Source organism: Xiphophorus hellerii, chromosome 8 (assembly GCF_003331165.1).
Source record: "Xiphophorus hellerii strain 12219 chromosome 8, Xiphophorus_hellerii-4.1, whole genome shotgun sequence".
In the NCBI taxonomy this organism is placed as follows: domain Eukaryota; kingdom Metazoa; phylum Chordata; class Actinopteri; order Cyprinodontiformes; family Poeciliidae; genus Xiphophorus; species Xiphophorus hellerii.
Genome location: NC_045679.1, coordinates 12,240,795 through 12,265,042, shown reverse-complemented (window position 1 = coordinate 12,265,042; position 24,248 = coordinate 12,240,795). Strand labels below are relative to the sequence as shown.

The following is a 24,248-nucleotide window of genomic DNA, read 5'->3' as shown; positions in this document are numbered from 1 at the left end:
AAAAATTTGTTGAGAAGTTACGTGCTTTATCACAAAAATTGTGTCTATTTAGAAATGTCTAAAATGTAGCTTGATTGCATACCCTACTAGACTGGTATTTTACATTAAAATTAAGTATTCCCTCTGGAATTTAAAAGGAAATTTTTATTTATTTAGTGTTTTATTCAATTATTATTATTATGTGTTTTTTGTTGTTTAATTTTTTTTACACTGCAGTGGGATTTTCTTAAATAATATAGAAAAGCGCAGCTGCTAAGTTTGAAACATTTAGTCAGGGAATGTAAATATATAAAATGTTTGAAACAGAACTGACTATTCAGGTAACTAAACATTTTCTAAGTTTATAATCTATCATTTTTATATGAGTGTCAACAATATTTCAGTGAGCAATTCATGATTTTTGATTTCTTTAGTGTATACCAGTACATAATGGTCCATTTGTTCTTTTCAAAGTGATAAAAAGAAAAACAGAAAAACATATCATTCATGTAAGGGAGCTATTGGTCGATTTCTGAGAGTTACAATGAAACAGGGAAGGCTGCAACAAAATATATTTATATTTTGTTGTGTAGTTACATATAAACACAATTATACTACTGAACATGTTGAGTTTAAAGAAACCTTTTAGTTTTACTAAAGTGATTTCTTTTCTGACTGAAAGCTGCAATTATAAGAAACAAATAAAATGGCAATAACAACTTTTTTTTCCCCTTAATACTGCTTTTACAATGTTTTACTATCTTTTGAAAGATGCTTCCTTCAATTCCTATAATTATATGTGTTTTAATTAATATCAGCTTAATTAAAACACACAAGTCTCAAAGCACATTAATGGAATAAAGCCTGTCCTCACATGACCTTAGAACCTGCCTCCATCACCTTATCCTCACCACCTTTGTCTCCACCATCAAGCATAAAACTTCAGATATTTGGACTGATGGAGAAGCCCATTAGGACCCATTGATTTTCTGTCTTGGATCCTGCATGTTGTGTGGAGACATGGAGTGGTAGTGATTTGTGACAGGCCACGGTCAGAAAGCAATGACTGGCTTGCCAGATGGACAGAACGAGTCATAACAGCAGCACCTCTAAAGCAATATAAGACTGATAAACCAAGTGCCGGTACTCAAAATAAAAACTCCAACTGCATCCCTAAATAAATAGTTCAAGACTGGATTTTACTATTAAAGAGTCAATCAGCCAGGAAATATGCAAATGCTGCTTCAAGATAAATGAGCGACTAGACAAGCCATTTCAGATTACGCATGGCTGAATATGAGGTAAAATCTAATACAGAAGTTTGAAGAAAAAAAATTTACAACATGATTTATTTATCCTTATTTGAAAGAAATAAAGCAACAATTATTCCTAATGCTTCAAAATTAACATTTTAATTATGCCAACATTTTTCTAACTGGCAAACGTACAGATTAAACCTAGTTAAATTTAAAAGCTGCTTTCAGGAATTCATCACGCAGAATGTTATGCTTTTTATCTATTCTCATCTTATAGCATACCACAAGATGATGGTACTTATTTGAAATTGAACCACAAGGTCCAGACCCAAAATATTCTGCTGTTCGTTATGGAGAAACCCAAAGAATTCAAAGGTTAAAGGGAATGCCTTGTTGGACATATAGTTTACCCAATAAATTCTGGAACAAATCAAATGCTCAAAACCATTAAAACTGACTCCTTTTAATGTGGAGCTCCAGGTTGAGCTTTACTCCAAGCTCCCTGCATTAGCTACTCTATCTTTGAGCTGGAGCTGTTAATATACGGGTTAGAAAAAGCTATTTAGGTTTTTATTATCAGTGGCAAAAAAAACAACCCATCAGCAGGCATACACATTTTCTTCAAATAATTGAGAATCGTTCAGAATAATGCCCGACTCAAACACAAATTGTGTTGGACGACCTGATTAAAAAAGAAAGAAAACAAACATCCAAACCTAATTACAGAGTTTTCTGTTCTCAATATTCATTGGCAGCAACAGTAAATATCAAATGAAATAACAATACATATAGATTAATTCCATTATTTTCTAAGAAACCGCTTTCATGTCTGGACTTCAAACTACTCAAAACAGTTCTTAGTGGAAAAAAAATGTAGTAAAAAACAGAGGTGGGGACTCGAGTCACATGACTTGGACTCGAGTCAGACTCGAGTCGTTAAAATCACGACTTGAGACTTGACTTGAAAAAATGCTCAAAGACTCGGACTTGACTTTGACTTTCATGCCATTGACTTGGGACTTGACTCGACTTGAAGCTGTTTACTTGAAAAGACTTGATATTTTTTACTCAAAGTCTTAAAATTTAAAACACATTATTTATAAAGTGGCGTCATTAATTAATTTCACTCATTCCGTATCAATATGCGCAGACCGTCACTATGTTTTTCCTCTCTCCTTATGTATGTATGTGTACGTAGCTGCAGCACAACCAATCAAATTAACAGGATTTGGACGTTTAAAAAAACGCGGCAAAGCTACAGAGCTCAGGGAACGAAATACGAAATAACCGCTCGAATATGCTTCCGCGAGTAATTTCTTTTGGCTACGTAGGTTATGAACTTTCGACTAAAAAACGAACTGCAACTTGTAAAACATGCAAGAAGAGAATATCGGATGGAGATGCCACGACGTCCAACTTTGTCCGGCATTTGAAGCTTCACAAAGATCGGTAGGTGGCACTTTTCTTTTGCTGTAAGATAGTTGACTATAGCTAACTTCGTGTTAGCATGTGTACTCCGGATTAAATTGGTGATGATTTACCATAAATCCGGTCCTTCAAATGCCTCCACAAATAATGTGCACCGTGTTAGCTCAGGAAGCCGGTGGATAGTGAGCGGGGCTCCGGAACAGAAAGCAGATTCTGGACCTGAACACAGGGAACAGAGTCTCTCTGTCCCATCATGATGATGAGCCGGGTCTAGTATCATCTAAGGATGGTTGGTGTATTTGAAGACATCTACGTTGGGAAATTATATTGACAATATATTGTTTACTGCAGTCAGTGCATTAAGTCAACTGTTTTTGACTTAATGCACTGACCGGCGTGACTGTCACATGTCGCACAGAACCCATTTCCAAGTAGTATAGCTTTGCTGGGAAAAAAAAAAAAAAAGACCAAATACAGTGACTGTCCCAAAAAAATTTTGTGTTTAGAATATCTGTCCCATATTTACGGAGGACTGAAACTAACATACTTAGAAATAAAAGCAGAAAAATAAATGCACCAGACCTTCCTGAGTTTACTTGTGATAACTTCATTTATACTTGTTTCATTTTTTGAAAACTATGATTGTTGTAGTGTTGATGTTTATTTATGAATAGAAGGAGTAAACTGAAGTCAAATGTAATTCATGAAAGGCTGTAATTTATTTTCTGACATCTGTTTACTTCTGACAGATTTGAAGAATACCAGATGAATAAGAGGATCACAAATGAACCTCAAATACATATTTTAAAAAGAACAAATGGTCTAATATTTGAATTTTATGTATAATTGCAAATTATTAAAAAAAAAAAAAAAAAAAACGACTCGAAATGACTTGAAATTAAAGGTTCCTGACTTGAGACTTGACTCGACTTTTGCCTGTCTTTACTTGAGACTTGACTCGGACTTGAGGACAGAGACTTGAGACTTACTTGAGACTTGCAACACAGTGACTTGGTCACACCTCTGGTAAAAAATATAGAGACCTGTGCTATTTGTTTTATATATGATCAAGAGTGATGTCACGAGGCAGTCCAGCGCTTAGCTGATGCTGGATCATGCTGCAGAATGAGAGGATTTTGCTGTCTATCCTCCCCTCTGGGAGATGTGACACACTGTCCTAGTTTCTACTTACTATGACATGGATGAAAACTAAATATTTCAACATAAAAACTCTGTAATTTGTAACTTTGGATTAAGAATGTGTTCCTCTGACACTGACAGGACGATGCAGCTGCAGAAAGGCAAAACCAGTGTGATTTGCAGCCCTGAAGTTGCCCTTGGATTTCATATCTGCAGCTACTATACTTGTAAATCATGACTGCAGAACTGTTGCTCCAAATGAAACTTAACCCCTGTGGTAAATCCCAACTGTAAAATCTTGCAGGGGATTTCCTTTAGGTCTAAGACAGTTTTATCACATTATCCTCTAATCATTAGACAGATGTTCATTTCAGATTCAGGATGTACTTTATTTTCTTATCCAGCCTACAGAGCTTTATGTCACTAGGAAAACATGTTTTAAAATAAACCCTATTTTTTTATTTATTTTTTTTAAATAGATCTCCAACAGAGATTAGTGGCTTCACATCAAACTACTTCTCATAATCACCTGCTCTTATCCGTAGCGACCAAAGTAGAAACTTCATCCAAGGAAAATAATCCCCTCATCTTGCCATTTCTCTCCTTCTCCTCTTACTGTCACATTATCTTACGCCATGTGTGAATTTTGCAGCTAGTACCATTCCTTATCAAATATATAAAGTTTAAATCTGACTTATTTTATTTACATAAACTTCAGAAAGTTTTTTTAAGGTGAAAGTGTAAGAGCAATTGAAAATTGAGTGGGTGGGTTAATATTTTGACTATTTTTGCACTAAGATTCCAAGCGAGACAAAGATTACCACAGGCAGCACCTTGAAAAGATGAAAGCTTCTTTTAACATGCAACAAAGATGGGCTTACAGTTTCCCAATATACAGCTACAACCTGGTGCAGACTTTTCTTTGCCCAACTAAACAAGTAAAAGTGATTACTGACAGGGTTGAGAGAGAGCAACTCTTAACCCTGTTCCAAGATTTGTTCCAAGTCTACATCCAGAGACACTTTATGCAAAGCTGTTCTGCCACACCACCACAAAGACAATAAAAAGCTGGACTCATTGTGTGCCAAAAACAAGGAGGCTCATCATCTCTTCCCCAGCCGAGGGGGCTAAGATCACAACCTGGTTCATCTCCAGCCTTTGTATATACCCCTAGTACACAGACAAGAAGCTGCAAAACGCTCAGTGAAGAGATGGTATGAGGAGCTGTTTCTGCTCCGCTGTGTTGGAAGAGCTCTGTGCTTGTCATGGGGAGGACATTGCCGGCATAACAGACTGCATCACGGACAACATTAACTTCTGTGTGGACAACACTGTGCCCCTCATGAACAAGCAGTGTTTCTACAATAACAAGTCCTGGATCAATTCTAAAATAAAGTTTCTCCTCAAGGAGAACAACAGAGACTTTAGATCAGAAAACAAGAAATAGCCAAGAGCTCCTTAAGTTTAAAATTTACCCTTACTGTACAGCACAGGTCTCAAACTCAAGGCCCACAGGGCAATAGAGGTCTGCCATAACTATTTATGCAGCCCTCCAGAACCTGTTAATTGTTACATTTTAAAAAGTACTAATTGAATGAAGAGACATTTCAACAGTTTAACAGGTAGTTTTATCATTACATTCTGCTACAACCGGCCCTTTGAGAGCATTAAAGATCTTGAATTGGCCAGATGTGGCACCCTTATTCCCTTTTATTGTTATTTTTTGTTTTTTATGTTTTTACCTCTGTGTGAATTTGCAGGCTTCCACTTGCCTTTCAATATGAAAAACACTTGAGTTTTTCATATTGATGAACAATACACGGCATTTTATTTCTTCTTTTAAATCCATGAAAGACTAGAGTTTTGTCAGTTGATGCTGCAGACTTGTCCAGAAGGAGTGAGTGCTGCAAGTCAGTGACTTGGTGTAATTGGCTGAGGTTTATTAGATAAATATATTTTTGTCATTCAGCTGAACATGTACAGTATTCAGTTTTCCTGAAGTCAATTTTCCTATTAGTTGTATAAAGGTAAAGTAAGGTAAGGTCATTTTATTTACATAGTACATTTTCAGCAACAAAGCATTTCATTATGCTTTACATGAATTAGAGGAAATACAAACAAAACAAAAAACAGAAGAAAAGCAAAAGAAAAACAACAAAAGTACTCCACAATTATAAACTAATAGGAGTTTCTCTAAATCTTAAGATTGCCATACTAAAATGGTTCTAGTTGTTTTGGGTTGCTAAGTAGATTGTGCTTTCTAAGTTTGTTCTAGATTTTTAAAGTATAAAGATAAATGTTGATTCTCCATGGTTAATTAAACCAGTTAACCGTTTTGTTGTTACTGTGGGCAAGATTTAATCTGTAATATAAAGCGTTTTTATTACTCCTCTGCTTACTGACTCCAAAATTCAATTTAAAGCACAATTTAATAAGCAGAGTATTGGCCAGTGGAAAGAGACTGCAACTGGACAACTCTCAAAGCACAAGGACAATATCCAAACACAAAAAATAAATGTATCCAAAGCTTAAAAAAAAGGTTGCTTTAGTCATGCAACAACCCACATTCACTTACATGGCCCCACAACATTCTCTGCAAATGAGGGTTAAATTATTTCTCAAAACTGTAGTGAAAGAGTCTATTCATTACTACTTTTAAACCAAAAACATCTTATATGACTCATAATTTCAAAGCATCCCTCCAGGACTGACAAAAGGAGCTGGATGTCTTGTGTGAGCAGCTATTTGTGATTTCTGGATGAAAGAAAACACAAGGTCTTTCAGAAGGAAATCAAAGTCATTCAAATTATAAACAACCCACACGTTCTTATGTTTCCTGATGTTTTCATGTCAATCACTTTGGCATCATGAAAAGCTGGGGTCTTTTTACACTGCTGATTGTGTGCTTTAAAGCTGAAAGCCCTTGTTTTGTGTCTTCCACCACTGACATTTAAAAGGCTTTTGATCACAATTTTTGGAACATTCACAAGGTAAAACATTAAAGTTTGATCTTTACATGGCATTTCCTAACTTTAAACATTTACTCAGTCTCAGGCCTTGGTCTGCAGAGAAACTGCTTAGGGGATCTAAGTCATCATCAGCAGACCGACTGTCGGTCATAGCGCAAGGCAACTTTCTCATTTTCAGCCACTGAACAATGGAATGAAAAGGGTATTTTGGGCTCTTAGAGGACTGGATTTAAATGTCAGCTGCTGCTCACATTCGGAAATTACCATTGGTGAAGTCAAGGACTTCAAGAGCTTTATCAAAGATGGGTTTTGATAAGGTCTTGCATGCACATTAAAAAGGAAAAGAGACAGAATGTCTCTGAATCCAGTGAACTGTCTGACCCAACTCACCAATAGAAAATCCTCAATCAATGACTTTATAAACAAGGATGAATCTATTTGAACCAATTTAACCAAGAACAATTATGAAATAGTTGTTCTTTTTATTTCAGAACCCATTAAATTAAAATGTACACAGGCTTCAGTATACAGAAAAGTGTTTATTTTCATAACAAGAGTAAGTCTCTTATAAAAGGTAGAAAACATGGGTCACTGAAAAGCTTCTGTCCTGAATTTTGTATTTGATATATTAACATCTACATCAGTGGAAACAGCATTACTAAGGTTGTTCCCCAAACATAATTCACTGCTGCTAGATTCCATGGCATCATTTCTTTTAATATACTGTATTATTAGCTTATAATTTGAAATGTGGTAGGTAGGCAAATCAAAGACAGATGAAGGGATATGTCTTTAAAACTCTAATCTGACTTTAAATTTCTTTATAATTTGATTCATGTCCTCTTTTTATGTTTCTACTGTTTCTTCACTAATATGCCATTTCTGAACTTTCTGGCCTCCACAAAACAACTGTATTTATGCCAAGATTAAGTTACACACAGAATAACTGCCTTTACTAATTAGATAGTCAACTATTATCTGTAATGGATTTTATTTACAGTTAATTGTAAATAAAATCCATTAGTATAAAAGTGAAGGTGTAATTATTTGTAATACAATTTATCATTTTTTATCCAAGCAACCGTGACTTGGCTAAGTCAGAGTTGAAGATGGACTTTTGGACTTTGGCTTATGTATAAATAAAGTTCAAGTGTAGCCTCAACATTTGAATCTGGTCTGTTGCTCTTTGGGTACTTTGTTTATGCACATGTTTCCACTGCAAATGTTTCTGTTAACTTGTGTACAATCACACAAGTGTGTGAAAACAAGTGATAAATGTTAATATACTGTATAATGTGCCCCATCTGACCATTTCTAAAATAACTGCAGAAAAACAAGATAAGTCAACCATTAGTAGATTAAGTACATAAACGCCGTGATAGTGAAACATGAAAAAAATAGTACGCAGCTATTAATCACACATTTACGATATACCAAAGGTCTGCATTAAATTCACTGAAGGCTACTTGACAGGAAAATAATCCCCTTGGTTAATAAAATGTCTTGGATGATATCTCAAGACAAACAAAACATAAAGCAACACTAATCGCTCTAAGTGCCCATCACACGGACCCTGACACCGCAGGAGAGCGAGGGCATTGCAGAGAGCCCGATCCCAGCTGGGGGTTAATCGGATCACATAAAAGCAAAGCACACCTCATCTTTCATCACTAGGCAACACATTTATGCAGCAATCGATAAGGGAATCATATTTTCCCCTTTCAGAGAAATGAGGAAAAATGAAGTATTGTGACCTGACCGAGATGGATGGAGCAAGGCTTCATTTCTTACAGATATCAGCAATAAGTCAGGGACTCGTGCTCCTTCAGAGCTTGAGTTGTTTTCACCTCGGGTTAATCTTATAGCTCTTTGAGCTCCAAAATAGCTTTTGGGTCATTTTTGCCAGCAAACCAAGTTTGAACATAAAGAATTTTAGAACAGTCTTTTTTATTTCAGGCACAAGCATCAGTCTCTTATCGCACCTTTAAAACAAACACATGCACATTTACAGCATTTTTCAAAAGCATTCACACCTCTAACTTTGTTAGCATTTTGTTATGAGATAGGCACAAACTTCAAGGTATTTTACTGAGATTTCAAGTTATAGACTAAAACAAATTAGCACAAAACAGAAGGAAAATTACATGATATTTCCCATATTTATGTGCAAATATTTTAAAATACCATATCCCAAAACAAAGTCCAGTGTCACCATCTCCCTTCAAAAGTTAACTAATCGGTGAATAGTGTGTGTGATATATATATATATATATATATATATATATATATATATATATATATACACATACATACAGTATATATATTGTATATATATATATATATATATATATATATATACATACATACAGTATATATTGTATATATATATATATATATATATATTCTAATATCCATTACTCTGTTTAGTAATGGATATTTTTTGGAGAACTGTAAGGAATAAATGCAAAAGGAACCTGGCAGATAGTTCAGAGAAGATGTTTTATAGAGCACTGATGCAGTTAAGCTATAAATCAATAGGTGAGTTTTTAAATATTTCATAGATCACTGTTCAATCCATCATCCAAAAACAGAAAGAGTTTGACACAGCTGCAACACCACTAAGACATGGTGCTTCAAATAAACTGAGAGGCCAGTGTTCAGAGTTACTCTGACAGAGGATCCACAACTCAGGTAAGATAAACTGTGTGCACGCTACAAATATGGCCATATGACAAAGTGATAAGAAAGCTATCATTAAAAGAAATCAATAAAAAAATCATTCTGAAAGTTTGATACAAGCCATTGGACAAATATGATCAAGAGTGAAAGAATATTTCTAATAAAAAAGCATATTGACATGATTTGATATTGCAGGTGTGACTAGAGCTTGTCCGTTCATTGAGTTAATAAATTATCTAATATGAAAACTTAAAATCAAAAGATATATTTTGCATAGCACATGACATAAAAATGTATATGCCCAAAAAAACATTTCCATAAAGAATTACTAGAAGGCTTTATCCCTTAAAAAATAAAAAAAATCATAACAATCAGATCTGTTTAAAAACCTTTATAAAAAGAAAATAGAATGAAACGGAATGATTCATTAATCATTTGTGTTTGTTGAGGAATTAAAATAAAATGGACAAAATATGTATCAATGTGTCAAAGATGGGAAAAATCAAGCAAAGGGTTGATTACTTTACAAATGTTACCTTTTTATGATGTAGAAAAGAACAAACAGAAGCTTTAAAATGCATATTCTTAATTTCTTACTAACACAACATTACTAAAAGAGGACTGAACACATTTTTTGCTTGATTTTTATTCATTAAGACATCCAGCCTGCATGTCTGATACAACATGTTATGATAATATGAAATGAGTTCAAATCTATACCACTGTGGCATGGAAATGTAACTGTATGTGGGCTGGGCTAAGCCCTCAGAGATTCAGGGCCCTAAGTATAAATTTAGAAAGGGTGATTTAATGTTGTAGGAAATTTACGTTTTATGAGAAATCCCTCTTTATTTTAAATATGCATATGAAATCCAAAACTTTTGTTCTTTTTGATTGCCAATTCAGTAAAATAAAGGTTGAAGCCTGAAAAGAATGAGTTCATAAACTGATGGTTATCTTGATAACTATGAACGTTCTTTCCGTTTAGTGTTATTTTGTTTAGCATTGGCTTTTTTTTTTGTTTTTGTTATCACTTTGTCATCTTTGCCAATGTTTTTTTTTATAAAATGTCTACATGAAGGACATGTAGACATTTGAAGACAGAGCTTAAATTTCCTTCATTTTTCCCTGCGGGGATATATATGTGCAGAGTGCAAATTACATGGTCTAAACAAACCTGAGAACAAGCTGCCTGTAAGCTGTCATTTCTTCAATAGCTGGTTTGGTGCACCACAAGTGGCCTTGGTTCAGACTGAAAGGTAACTGCTGCAAAGAGAGGCATTTAAAATCCATCCCTTGCTGGGAAATAACATATTTCTGTTTTACAGAAATTCAGAGGAAATGGGAATAGAACCAAAAATAAGAAGCAAGAAATGTCCATTTGGGCATTAGTTGAGAACGACAGGGGAAATTTGAGCAGCTCTTGATTTTTTTTTTTTTTTTTGACAGCTTTAGGAATATTTTATACTCAAGTCACTATCCTTTTCCTGATGGAGGTGGTGAGTTGCAGCAATGAGCAGCACTTTGCCATTTTTGCAGAACAGGAACAAAACCTTTAAAACTTTCTGCCTTGAAGAGCCATTTGGGATGTGAATGGGTTTTTTATGACACTTCTATTCTGCCCAAAGCCTTTGGGCTTAGTGTTGTGCGTGTCAGAAAAGCGAGAAGGAGAACAGCAGTGCGGGAACTCGCAAAGGAGCCAGTGGCTTTTTGGATGAGATGAACTACAAGAGCTCTTGAAGGGATAGGAAATGTGCTGAGGAGAGCAGAGCAGCAGTTAGCATTCATAAAAGCGTGCCCACAGGGGTAATCAAAGCTAAACTTTAACTGTATGGACTATGGTGTTGTCATTTAGGACCACAGATTGCCTTGGTAAACTCATGAATTTGACCAGCTCCATCCCTGACAGAAGTAACCACACTTCTGTAGTAAGTCAAATAAAAGTGGTGACAGTGACAGATGATGTGGCGGTGTGCTTATACGGAGGGAGACCCCATGTCATAAATAACAATGACTTCCTGCACATGGTAATCACATCCAAGTGAATCCATTTCAGATACACTGTGCATAATACACCCGGGATGCTTTTTTCTCCACAAATACATAAAATCAAATGCAGTTAAGAGGGTACGAATAATGCAGTGAGTTGACAAAAAAAGCAGCATGAGTAATGTTCTGGCATTTCCAGCAAGGTTACTCTGCAGGAAAGTCAATGGGCCTTGGAGATCAGGAACCCCAGATGCTCTGCAAAGTCAAACAATGCAAATGATAACATTAATTTAGCTGAAGACAAAGAAACAAGTACAACAAAAACCAACATTTCTTCATTTTTTGAGTAGAACCTTTGTAAGTGGTGTGATAATAAAACGGTTTTATGTACATATTAAGCCATACTTTCAAATTATGTAGCTTCCCTTTTCTTTTATCCAGTATGCCAATAATAAGAACATTGGTCAAATTATTAAATGTGCTTTATGTACCATGACTTCAACAAATTTAAAACATGAATAATTACAAGCATGAGAAGAAGATCCTCTCACTGTTTAATGACCTCAGACATTAAAATTGTTTCCTGCCAAAGATCTTAAACCCTAGGTCTATTTCTTTGGTAATTTGCGCAGGAAGAAAATTCTTGAAATTCAAATACATACACATTCACACCTCCACACACACAAACACACATATTATATATATATATATATATATATATATATATATATATATATATATATATATATATATATATATATATATATACAGTATATATACAGTACAGACCAAAAGTTTGGACACACTTTCTCATTGAATTCAATTTGTACTGTATATATATATATATATATATATATATGGCACAGCATAGCAAGGGTCCTCAAATCCAGGTGAAGAGCTGGTGTCCTGCAACTTTTAGATATGTCTCTGCTTCAACACACCTGAGTTGAATAATTAGCAGGGCTCTGGAGAACTTGACTGCACTGAATACGTAATTTAGCCATATGAGTCATGTGTGTTGGACCAGGGACACAGGTAAAAGTTGCAGGACACTGGTGCTTGAGATGTGGATTCCTGATATATCGTATATCCAGAGAGTTCAGCTGAGTTCAGCTCATCCAAGTGAATCCTTTTCATGCAGAAGGACTCACATTTTTTTGGTCATCCAAATCGTAAAAAATAATTGCATTATTAAGTTTATATATATATATATATATATATATATATATATATATATATATATATATATATATATATATATATATATATATATATATATAACATCAACACAATGTATGAATTTCAGTGCCCATATTGTATCAACAGGAATTTCTGAATGCTGAGGTCCAGGCCATTAATTGTGTTGCTGAAATCGTTTTCTATGTTGGATCGTAACCAACAGTAATATACAGTATATGGAGAGGTTTACCTTTTGGCTGAACTCTTCCTACACCATAGTAGACCTGAGCATTAAAGCAGATACCTTGTCTCTCCATATCCTCTTTCAGCACTAGAGAATACGAATCCCATAGTTGAACTCTTCCACTTGAAGCAAAGACGGACTCCAAATCTGAATCATGCAGTTCACCTTTAGCAGGTGGAGAACCACAGCCTCAAAATTAGGACTTTATTTCAGAGCTATTTGGTTCAGCTTACATAAATTAGAGTTAGTTACCTAATATTACTTAATTTGAACATATTTTAATTCTCATCTGAACTCTGGTGTGGAAGAAGGCCATCTCTGTTCTTCCTGAGAAAGTGGGCTTGGGTTTTCTTTCAAAGTAAACAAATCCTTGTGTAGTTTGTGTCCAGTGTTTTAAAGTGGGAACATACTGGGCAGCTTTTTGTGAAAGCCCAATTTGGTTTGAACACAAAAATAATAAACGAAACCCCTAGTGTGATATTTTTTTCAGCTTTTCCTACCCAATCAAACTTTGTCACTCGAACATTCCCCTACAGGGTACTTTCTCATCTCAGCTGTTTCACAACCACCAGCCAACTGCTTCAGTACAAAATACATTTTTCAACGTAACCAACAGAACTACTTTATCTACACCTTAAGATCCTGTCTATGAACAATACCGAAAAGATCAGGCTGTACTGAGAACAAGATCAACATTGTGTCGAGAATCTGAAAAGATTTCCATCTTTGGTTATGCAAAGACCAGAAGACTTTAAAAGCATCTCTGTTTGAACATGACTCCCCACAAAATGACAAAAATATAAATATTTTGACTGATTCTAAAACAAAATCAATTTTGTAACATTAAAAAACTTAAATAAAATGCATTATTCAAATATTATTAGTCAAATGGAATGGACAGGCCTTTCAATTCATTTAAGTCTAAATCTAAAGATGAAACAGAGAGTTGATGTACGATCTTGCAATGAAAGACGACTTTTACAGAAAACCTTTGTGTTGCTTTCGACTCATTGAAGAAATATTGAGGTTTAATGTTAATCTTTATGTTTTGCTGAGCTGGTGTATCTTGATTTTTTGTGAGAAAGTTAGAACTTTTCTCACAGAAGTGGTAATGTGCTGACTAAGTTAGCTCTTTGTTGATATGGCATTCAGACAAATTAGAAGAGCTTTCTCTGACTCCCATTCGCTTAGGCCCTTTATGTAGATGCTACACAAATAGATGAGTCTATTTGGCTAACAAACCAACTATCCTGACCTTGTTAAGACAAAATGAAGCCTTACTGATGTTGGTAAAAGCATACATTTAACAGATTGTGCTTGTATATCGATGGCTAATAGCTCTGGTTTAGTACTTTTTGACAGCTAGTTGATTTTCTTTCTGTAGAAAGGAAAAAGTACTCCAGGTGTTAATGCTATAAAGCAAATACCCTTGTGGTAATGTTTTACAGAATAGCTTTACAGATTGCACATTTAGGGAGATCCTCTCCCTAACAATTTGTTCTGTCTACTCTGATTTGTCAAAAGTTGTGAAGTGCGGGCAGCTGCTTATTCTTTGCTTGAGCCAAACAGCCTACTAAATGAGAATAATCAAAAGTCTGTCATGGCAGGACAGATAAGGAAAGGGACACCTGCCATACAAACTGTGCAAATAGGGACTTACATTTCTGTAGCAACGTCCTCTGTGGGAGAGGAAACAATATTTTAGAATTTTGTAGCATTGCTGATGTAAAAACAAAAAGGGAAACTAAGACAAAGGAAGAAAACTTCATTAGAGGAATATAAAAATTTTAAAAATGTGGCAGAACTGTGCCAAATCAGTACTCAGAATGCTTATTTTGGGAGCCAAAGTTCACATTGCCATGCAAATTTTGCTTTCCAAAATAATTAATTATTCAGCGTCGACCTTTGAAGGAAAAAGAAAAAGATATAGGAAGTGTTGCTCAAAGAAATCAAAAGTACTTTCAACACACACCAAAAACATGCTGCAAAATATTGTTTATGATTCTATCAATTCCATTATTTGGTATGCGCATTAAACATTCTGTGGTCAGTCCCCAATAAGAACCCCACGTTTTCAATTGATTGTTAAAAACTATTGATCTGGGAAAAGATAATAAGATAATATGGCAAATTCTAGAGGTTCCAGAAAGTCCTACGAAATTATCTTTTATAAATGATTATGTGCAATGGATGTCACGACAATGAGCAGTGATGTAAACATAACAGAGGAGTTGTGCCTAAAAGCATTTAATGCAGTTTAAACAGCATTCAGTTCAACCTTATAAGCAATTGTTGATACTAAGAAAAATGCTGCTGGGAAGTGAGAATGACACATAACAAGGACATACAAAGTAAACTCACTTAATACACAAATATAACCACTATAACTTCTTAGTGTGGACTTATCTGCTTTATGAATTCTTAAAGTTTCTGCAGAGTCTGCAGGAACATCTGGGATTTCTCCTTCCCTGAATCACTTTCTGATCTGCAGGGTATTACAAATCATGTCATATCATGTAAGAACTTGCAAAACTACTAAAAGCACCACTGGCTGAAAACAAGGTTTCACAAATTTTTCAATGCAAAACAAAAAAAACAAAAAGAAATCTTACTTTATTTTATGCAATTTTGCAATATTGAAATCAATATAAAGGCTAAATATTGTATGTGTATGTGCAATTGTAAAGAATCTGTTCTCTCGCCTACATGTCATTTCACACAGTTAAACAAGTGAGCATATAATTGCCTCTCAGGACTGCAGTTTGTCTTTCATCCTGAGGCTGCAAGATGCCATCGTGTACCTGATTCAGTGAGCTTGCTCTAAGCTTAACAAAGTAGGTAGCTGTGTTAGAATCATGTCCTTTGATTTATCTAGCGGGTCTAACGCAATTCAGCTTGCACAGCTATGTAAGGAGCCCAGAAAATACAATTGGATGCCTCCACAACTGCTAGGATTATTGACGACCTAATAGATCAGTCTTAAGAGTTGTGTGTCTGGTGTGTGTCGGTAGTAGGTAAACTTACAGAACACCTTAGTCTCCCAGTTTTTCTATTCTCTGAACACCTATACTGCTTACAGTACACCTAATTAGCTAAAATACTCAGGGGTTGAAAAAAAGCTGTGTAGTATGTCAGTAGTCATTGACCACTTTATTGGTAAATCTGGACATCTGGCTGCAAACACAAATTGTAAATCACTCAGTGACTTTGTAGAAACTAATTTTTTTCTCACACAGAGAAAAAATAGCACACTGAAGTTAAAATTTAACAAGAAAGTGGGTTGATGTGACTTTAAGTGACACATGGTTGTTAGTGCCAAAAATGCTGATTTCAGTATATTAAAAAAAAGTCTATCTACACCAAATTTACCTTAATATATATTTATGCACATAGCGGAAACCGTCTTAATGCTACTGCAAAAGCTCAGACTTACACAGGGATGGTGGTAAGCTACATTGTAATCACAGCTGCCCTCGGGCAGACTGACAAAAGTAAGGTTGCCATACAATTACCACCACCAGGCCGTCTGACTACCTCTGGCAGACAAGACAGATGAAGTCTTGCCAATGACTGAGATGGCTCCCGATTGGGTAAAGTCAATCAGCGCCAAGGTAGATGAGTGCCACTCCTGAATTGGCTGCTTTGCAAATACCAGCAAATAGTCTGTCAAGCAGCTATAGCAGCCTCTTAAGCTCAAAATTCTTTCAAATATTTTAGAAAAAAATCGGGGAATAAGCAAAGTTTCTGTGTTACAGCTAACTCCAGTATGAAACTTTTATTTTTAAAAAAATGTCTTTTGTATATTTGTTAAAACAGTTGCCATGTTCTGAAAGGATATTATGAGATAGATGATCTGTGAAAAGATTGATGTCCTCCCCCTTCTCCTTAAGCTATTATCAGCATCTGAAAAAATACACGGCTCCCAACCAAAAACACCCAATCAGAGCCAGGAAGAAGGTCTTAGCATTCAATCTCATGTACTCAATGCTCAAAGTTCTAATGGCAGAGAAACAACTTACTGTTACAGGAAACATGCTAACTAACCTGAGTATTCACAACAGGCTTTCATAGTTGCAGCTTAGCAGAGAGCAAAATAGGTGTAAGAAGAGGAGAGATGAGCAGCACCACACAGCGGGTGATTGACAGCGCTAAGACCTGCCTCCTGGCTCTGATTGATTGTTTCTAGTTAGCAAAGGGAGAAGGCAAAAGAGCTCAACTTTTTCCACAGACTGTCTCATACCATACTGTGACGACAGTGAGTTTTAACTAATTAAAAAATATATATTTTGTAAAAGTCACATACCGCAGCTATAAGTACACACATTGTGACATTGACAGTAGAAAATGCTTCATGTAATTACAATAGTTTAATGGGTTTAATGAAACTTTATCCCAGATATGTCACCTTTCCACACATTTTTTTTTTCCAATGCTCTTCTTATTAGAAAGGTCAGAGTTTAGGGTACTCCAATTCATATATTTAGTCTTTAGAATGTAAAAAAATAGATAAAAAATAAAAGGAGTAGGAGTAGTTGCCATGGTATTCACCTGGACAAAAGACTAGTGAAATCACAAGAAGCAACTGAACATATGCTCTTTCTTGAAGAAGCTAAGATTTTTGTGTTTGAAGCACAGTGTCACACGTCGTTTATACGTTTTTATTTGAAGTGTACAACCTTCTTTGCAATAATCTATTAGAGCACCATCAGACCCAGTGACACAAAAGAAACAGTACACAATGTTACAAAGGACAAGCTCTGTGGTAGGGACTGCTCTGGAGTCTCTACAACTAATTGTAAGAAGAATAATGTTGTAGCAGTTGATTAGCATAATAGAGAACCCTCCATCCACTCTCTAGAATACACTGGTGAACCAGCAGAGTGTACTTGAAGAGTCTTCACCTTTCATTCAATAAAGACAACTACAAGACAACAGATTAGCTTGATTAATAATTCAATAACATGTATTACATGAGCTTTACATGAGTAAGATATTTTCACAAAAATGTTTCATAAAACATAATATAAAGTCTGTCATATGAAACTGGTTAAGGACAGAATTCTGACAGAACAAAATGCTAAATTTATGTGTTTTAGTCCAACAAAATAGGGCTCCCAACCACAGTGCTGTTTTCTGTTAGTCTTTTCACCACTGTCAAACTTTTGAATTATCCTGTGAAATATGCAAGATTAGCCAACAGCTCTTATATTAGCAACATAAGTCTCACAACACATAGTTATTACATTTATGCCAATAAAACAAAGGAAATCCCACAATAGTTACGAGGCGCCACCAGCAGCCATTCAACCAGTTGTCATTCCTTACCAAACAGATGCTTGTTTTGTGAGCTGGGACACAATTGTTGAGTCGTGTAATAACTGCAGGCTTTAGTGGCAACACTAATTTCCCTGAACAGAGTGGTCACAAATTAGTCCAGTGGAAAACACATTTGATCCATGCTTCTATCTGTCAAAAGTTTGCTTTTAGATTTTTGGGACTGACATTATCTTGCCTACAAATAGTGTGCCCAATCTGTGTTGCATGATATCTATATGTGCTTAGAGTTTAGCTTATGCTGCTTCAACATGTGGTTAACTAGGTGTAAAATGTTTTGCATAGCTTCATTTGGTTGTAAAATATGAGATTGATGATTGCTTATCTTTTATGAGGTTTTTTATGTTATTTAAATATTTCTCAGTTTCATGATTATATTGTTCAATTACACATATTATTTTTCTCTAGACTCCAGTCATGATTTTATTACCAACCTCAGTTGTCCTCTCCATCCTTCCAACAATCTTGGGACCTGGTGTCTATTTTAAGCCATCCACTGCTGCCTGTGGTAATCTTAAAACAGCCTGTTACCACATGATTTGCATCAATCCCAATGCAGGGCTCTGGTACAAAGTCATCTTTCATAGCTATAAGTCTGCATCAAGTGAATAAAGACTTTAACATGAATTGCAGGGCTTTTAGGGGGTTTCCTGCTAAAGTTTTATGTATGTACTGCATGTATCAATATATTCAAATTTCTTGAGGTGAAACATATTGTAGGGTTTGAACACATAGAAGGACTTTCTGGAGTGCTTGGGAAAAACAAGTCAAAGGTCAAAAGAAACCTTTCGACCTTTGGAAAACAATAGTTATGTATTCCCGAAGACACGAGGAGGATTCCAGAGGCCCAAGGTGTCAATGTGTAGCATGTGAATGTGAAAAATGTTGAAAATATTAATTGTGATTATCTGACACATTCACATGTGACAACAAAGCAAAAACAAATACCTGTAAGCAAGCAAATATTTTTTCACCGCATTGTATACAAGTAAAAGTACTTGTCAGTAGGAGGAATTCTGCATGTCGTAATGCAGGGTTTGGTCTGGTGAAGTAAACACACTTGAAACTCCTTGAAGACAACTGACAAGCAGCCTTAGGCAAGTGTCTCCAACAGATATTTAGATCTTGAGTTAGCATGTACCCCACTGGTCAAACTACTGATCATCAGACGTTTTGCCTCTGAAGGTCTCCCTGTGATATTTGAAAAAGCGTTATTTAAGAATTGAGGAATGTGAGCAAAGAGGAGCCGCAGGCAGAGATATAGTGGACTATGTTCACCAGTTTCACAAGAGGCGTGCTGCGTCTCTCTGACAGCAGTGAGGTGGTAAACAGTCTGGAAGACAGTAGCCTGGTCTCTGATGACCCGGAGGAAGTCCAGTGTACTCTCCAACAGGAGCCAAGGGAGAGAGCAGACTGTCATATGCTGGCTTCTCAGAAACTCTGAAATGAGAAGAATTCAAAGAGTCTCCCTGCAGCAAGAAATGCTCAAGGCCTCAGAGAGTTTTGAATCTTTGACTGAGCCTTCTAGTTAAGGGAAGAAGCAGGAAATGGAAATTAGAATGCCAAGAGAAGTGCTGTCTATCATTCTCCCTCAATCCTCAGACCTAGTTTTTCCTGTCATCATCATCCATCTCTGGCCAGATTTTGTGAGCAACAGTGGCTGTGAAAGGTTTGGTCGAATAATTACCTCGCTACTGCATTTTGTTCTTGCTGAGTGAAGACCTTTTCAAAGAGTTTCTTTTTTTCTCCAACTGGTCATAAAACAGGATGCTGTGCATCATAAAATGTTTAAAGCACTGTCTTCAGTACATGAATCTCTGCAATACCAGTGATAGAGAGTGCCAAGGTTAGGGACCATATATTGAAGTAAAATAAATCTGAAGAGGATTCAAGTAAGAGATTGCCATTTATTCGAGTTTATAAATGATGCCACTAAAAGAGTTATTTTTTAAATACTTTTTCAAAACTACTGGCCTTTATTTGACATGAATCTGAGCGGAAAGGGACAGAGAGAAGAAGGGGAAAGACATACAGCAAAGGAACCAAGGACAGGGATCAAACTCGGGACAGCAATAATAATTGACATCTGTAGCACCCACTATAACCACCCCAAAAAGAAAGCAGGGAACTACATTATAGCAGTAGTGGAAATCATTGTGAAGAATAGACTGTTGTAGTTGAACTGAGCTTGAATGTATTTAGAAAAGCATGAAACTTCCCTGTACATTCCTTCAGCCTCCATTTACTGGAGTCATATTTTTAATTGAACAAAACATGCTGTTCCAGAAATAAGATGTTCTGTGGGTTTGGATATGTTTACTTAATATACATCCAGAGTTATTTGTTCTAACATTTCTTTTCTGTTTTAAAAAATATCTGGGTGTTGTTAGATTCTAAGTTCTTGTTGACTTCACATTCTTTAGGATTTATTTTGCTGAGTTTGGCTTTCTCACATGACACAAATGGTTTCAACAATTAGTTATTGATTAAAGCCTGTTACTTCTTAATTACTTAGCGAATATGCTGCACCAGTTGAAAGCCTTTATTTATTGCCGGATCCTTCTCATGCATGACATTATCTTGCCAACTCATTTTGACATATTTTTCAGTAAATCTACATTTTCCTGTTTGCCTTGAAGAAGAAAGGTTGTTTAGTTTATTTTTTGACTGCCTCTTTTCTATTTAGTCCTGCATTTGGTCTCACCTTTTGTTGAGGAATGTGACATTTTCTGTTTAAGGGTATTGACTGAAAAGTCATGTCGGGGCTTTTTGGTTTCAAAAGCCATATGTGAGTGGGTGAGAGAGAAGTCATTAAGAAAGGCATTGCATGAAATATATTTTGCAAAATGTAAGCTGCAGCAGAGCCTTTTAACACAACCCTATCCATGGCCACACAACATTAAGAATAGTAGCTCACATGCTCTTTCATATGTTGCAAGTTTGTACACTTACGATTGCAAACATGTGTTGTCCTTTTATTTTGAGTTACGTGTTTTAAATACATTAGGTTGGCCAGGTTTCATAGCAGCTAAATGCAGTTAGGGTGCAAATGTTTCTAGAAATTAAGGTCTTTGTCCTTGAGTACATTTTCAGTTTGTCATATGGAAGGTTTACAAAGTCACAGTATCATTTTCTGGGCTTTCGAAAGTTGTTCAAAGACATATTAATCTGAAGAAAGTAATAATATTTCCCCCTTGACTTTTCTGGCCAATAGTAAACAGAATACTGGCTAACAAATCAAAAAAATATTTTTTTAACCACTTCAGCAAATAGATTCTGCTCTTGCTATTTCTATTCTCTACCTACTAAAAGGACAAATAATAAATAAAGCAATATTTAACAATGTTTGCACAACAAAAGCCCTTTTGAGCAAATTGTCCAACATTTCATCAGTATTGTGACTTCACTTACAGTTACATATACTCTGTAATCAATTGTATGCAGCATAGCTGCTCGTAAAAGGTCAGTATGACAATTATAGCTGGAATCTGACAAGAAATGGCATATGATCTTCAAATATGCTTCCTAAAAAAATAAATATACATTTGCCACTTAGGTATCTAAAGACATTCCTAAAATGTCACAGTTAAATCAAAATAATTGTAGTTATTGGTGATATGTCTCAGCAGCTACTGGCCATGTCATGACGAAGTTCAGTGCACAGGCTTATAAAATATTTACATTCAGACTTAGAGAGCTTGATACATTTTAGAAGTGAAGGGGTGAGAAGTTCACGTGACAAATACCATCTCATCACCTGGAGAAGCCAGGCTGGCAACACAAGGCTTTCATTTAAGAAAAAAGCCCTTTTCTCATACTACAGCCAACAAGTTTTCATACGCATTGTTCCATGGCTTTTCCTCTCAAAAGCTAACTACTCTTTGGTTTATGATTGCCTTCTTCAATTTAGTCTTCACCATGAGTAGAAAGAGTGAAGCTAGCAGGGATCAAAATGAAATAGCTTAAGCCAATTCTAGAAAGGTCAAGCACAGCGTTTGAATGGAATGCTGGCAGAAATCTAATGACAAAAACGGCTTTCATGTGGAGCAAAAGAAAATCTGCCTTAGTGAGACAACAAAACCAATCTGCCCATTCCTCCAGGTTACCTGATTACAAAAAATACCAACCAGCGGTGGAAATTGGCACATGCCACCAGCCAAATGCGGGTAAATGGTTGTGTGTGAATTTAAGCAATGCACTCGCCACCGTGGTGGATTGGCAATTTGAACAGAAAAAAAAAAAACTCCTGCCCCAGGGGTGGACTGACACACATATATGGGGCAGCCCAAGGATTTCATAATTAAGCAAAATGAGTTTTTAATAATAATTTAGCAAAATATTAAAAATATTTTCTTTTTTGGGGATTTTGATGTATTCAACATTAAAATTTAGGTCCAGCTAGTTTTGCATCAGCAGTTCAAACTCCTGCTGGTGGTATAATGGTAAGGGGCATTTCTTGGCACACACTGAATGCCACACTACAAACTGAGCATTATTTTTAATCCCCTACAACCTATCTAACTGCTGTTGTTGATCTTGTGTACCCCTCTTCTGATCTGCCACTACCTCCAGCTGGAAAATACAACAATTCATAAAGGTAAAATCTTCTCAAACTGGTTTCTATATTGAGTACAACACCAGGCAGAAAAAAAATAGCTAAAATGCTTCAAAGAAGTCATTTTTTATATTAGTACATATTAGTTCTGTGTAATCTTGAAATTAAAAACCTGCACACACAATTTCATTTGCGTTTAATCTCAATGCAAGTCTTAAGAATAAAAATATGAAATTACACTAAATAACACTCACTGCTGCTGCTGCTCCAAAGTTTTGTCCTTCCTTCTGTGGAAGCTCTTTCATGACACATAACAACATGTATTTACAGTGACATTTATTTAACTGTCTGCCACATCAGCATTGATCTGTCCTTGAAAATCAGTCAGGAGCAAAAACTGTTTCTTGTCTCTTATGGCTTGATCTCAGGCTGCTGCCATCAGCCTGAGGTATGATTGGTCTTCTCCACTATTGTCATTGTTATTAACTTATTAATCATGTTTGAAAAAATTGAGAATTATATTTGGATTTAAAATAATTGCAAGAAAAAATTGTAATATCCTCTGGTATACCCTGAGGTATACCAGAGGATTGTCTGGTTAGTTATTTCCTCTCTTAATTTACTTTATTTGCATGAGGATGAGGGAATTTGTGCTTCCGTGCATTGGTATTCATATCACACGTCCGGGTGTCCAGAAAAACAGAGTAGGCTCTCAGAGAAAAGCACTCTGTTGATGAGAGCAGATCAATATCTAAGCTGCCTCCTATTATCTCCAACCAAACTGGGAATCCAGAATGATTCTCCCAAGTTAATGACCTTTCCTAAATACCAGAAAGAACTTGGTTGTTTATGTTAGTTTAAATCGATCTGACACAGAGTGCGTGCCCCTGGAAAAATTCACTGTATCGACACGGGGCCTGCTAAAATAGAGATTCTCCCCTGACATGGATCATAGCTCCCGAGATGAAATATGAGTCGGAGCAGGCGGCTGGCCAAGCAAGACAGAAGATCCATTGAGAAAATAAAATCAAAACCAAAGCACACTTACAGAAATAAGCTTGCAATATATTAATAACTACTGGTAAGTTATATACAGTTGGCTTCATATAGAGTTTTTTGTTGTTGTTTTTTGGTGATCTTACTTTTTAAAAGCCAGCTGATCAGTTGACAAGCATCACATCGGGCATCATGCCTCACGACTCCTGGCAGCTTGCTATTGCTCCCCTGGCCACTACTAAGCTCTTGTTGTTTTTATATTCTCACTTCAGCAGCAAGAGTCATCAAAGATAAAAGCACAGTTGCTCTTTGTCACACAGTGACAACAGTCATGAAATTTTAACAGCTCAAAGTACTGATCTAGAAGTGAAGAAAAAAAAATACTCCCTGAGCAGAGCTCAAATTCACTGACACAGATTCAGGAAAATAAAATGCATGAGTCGGTCTATAAATGGAAAGATTAGTCTCGTCGCAGTGTCCCATATTGCGAGATGATAAAA

At 35.8% G+C, this 24,248-nt stretch overlaps 1 protein-coding gene across 1 annotated transcript in view; it reads right to left on the bottom strand.

The window, feature by feature from the left end:
• The window catches only part of LOC116725086 (transmembrane protein 132C), a 214,607-nt gene that overhangs the window by 150,132 nt on the left and 40,227 nt on the right, over positions 1 to 24,248 (bottom strand). The gene's annotated exons all lie outside the window — the stretch shown is intronic.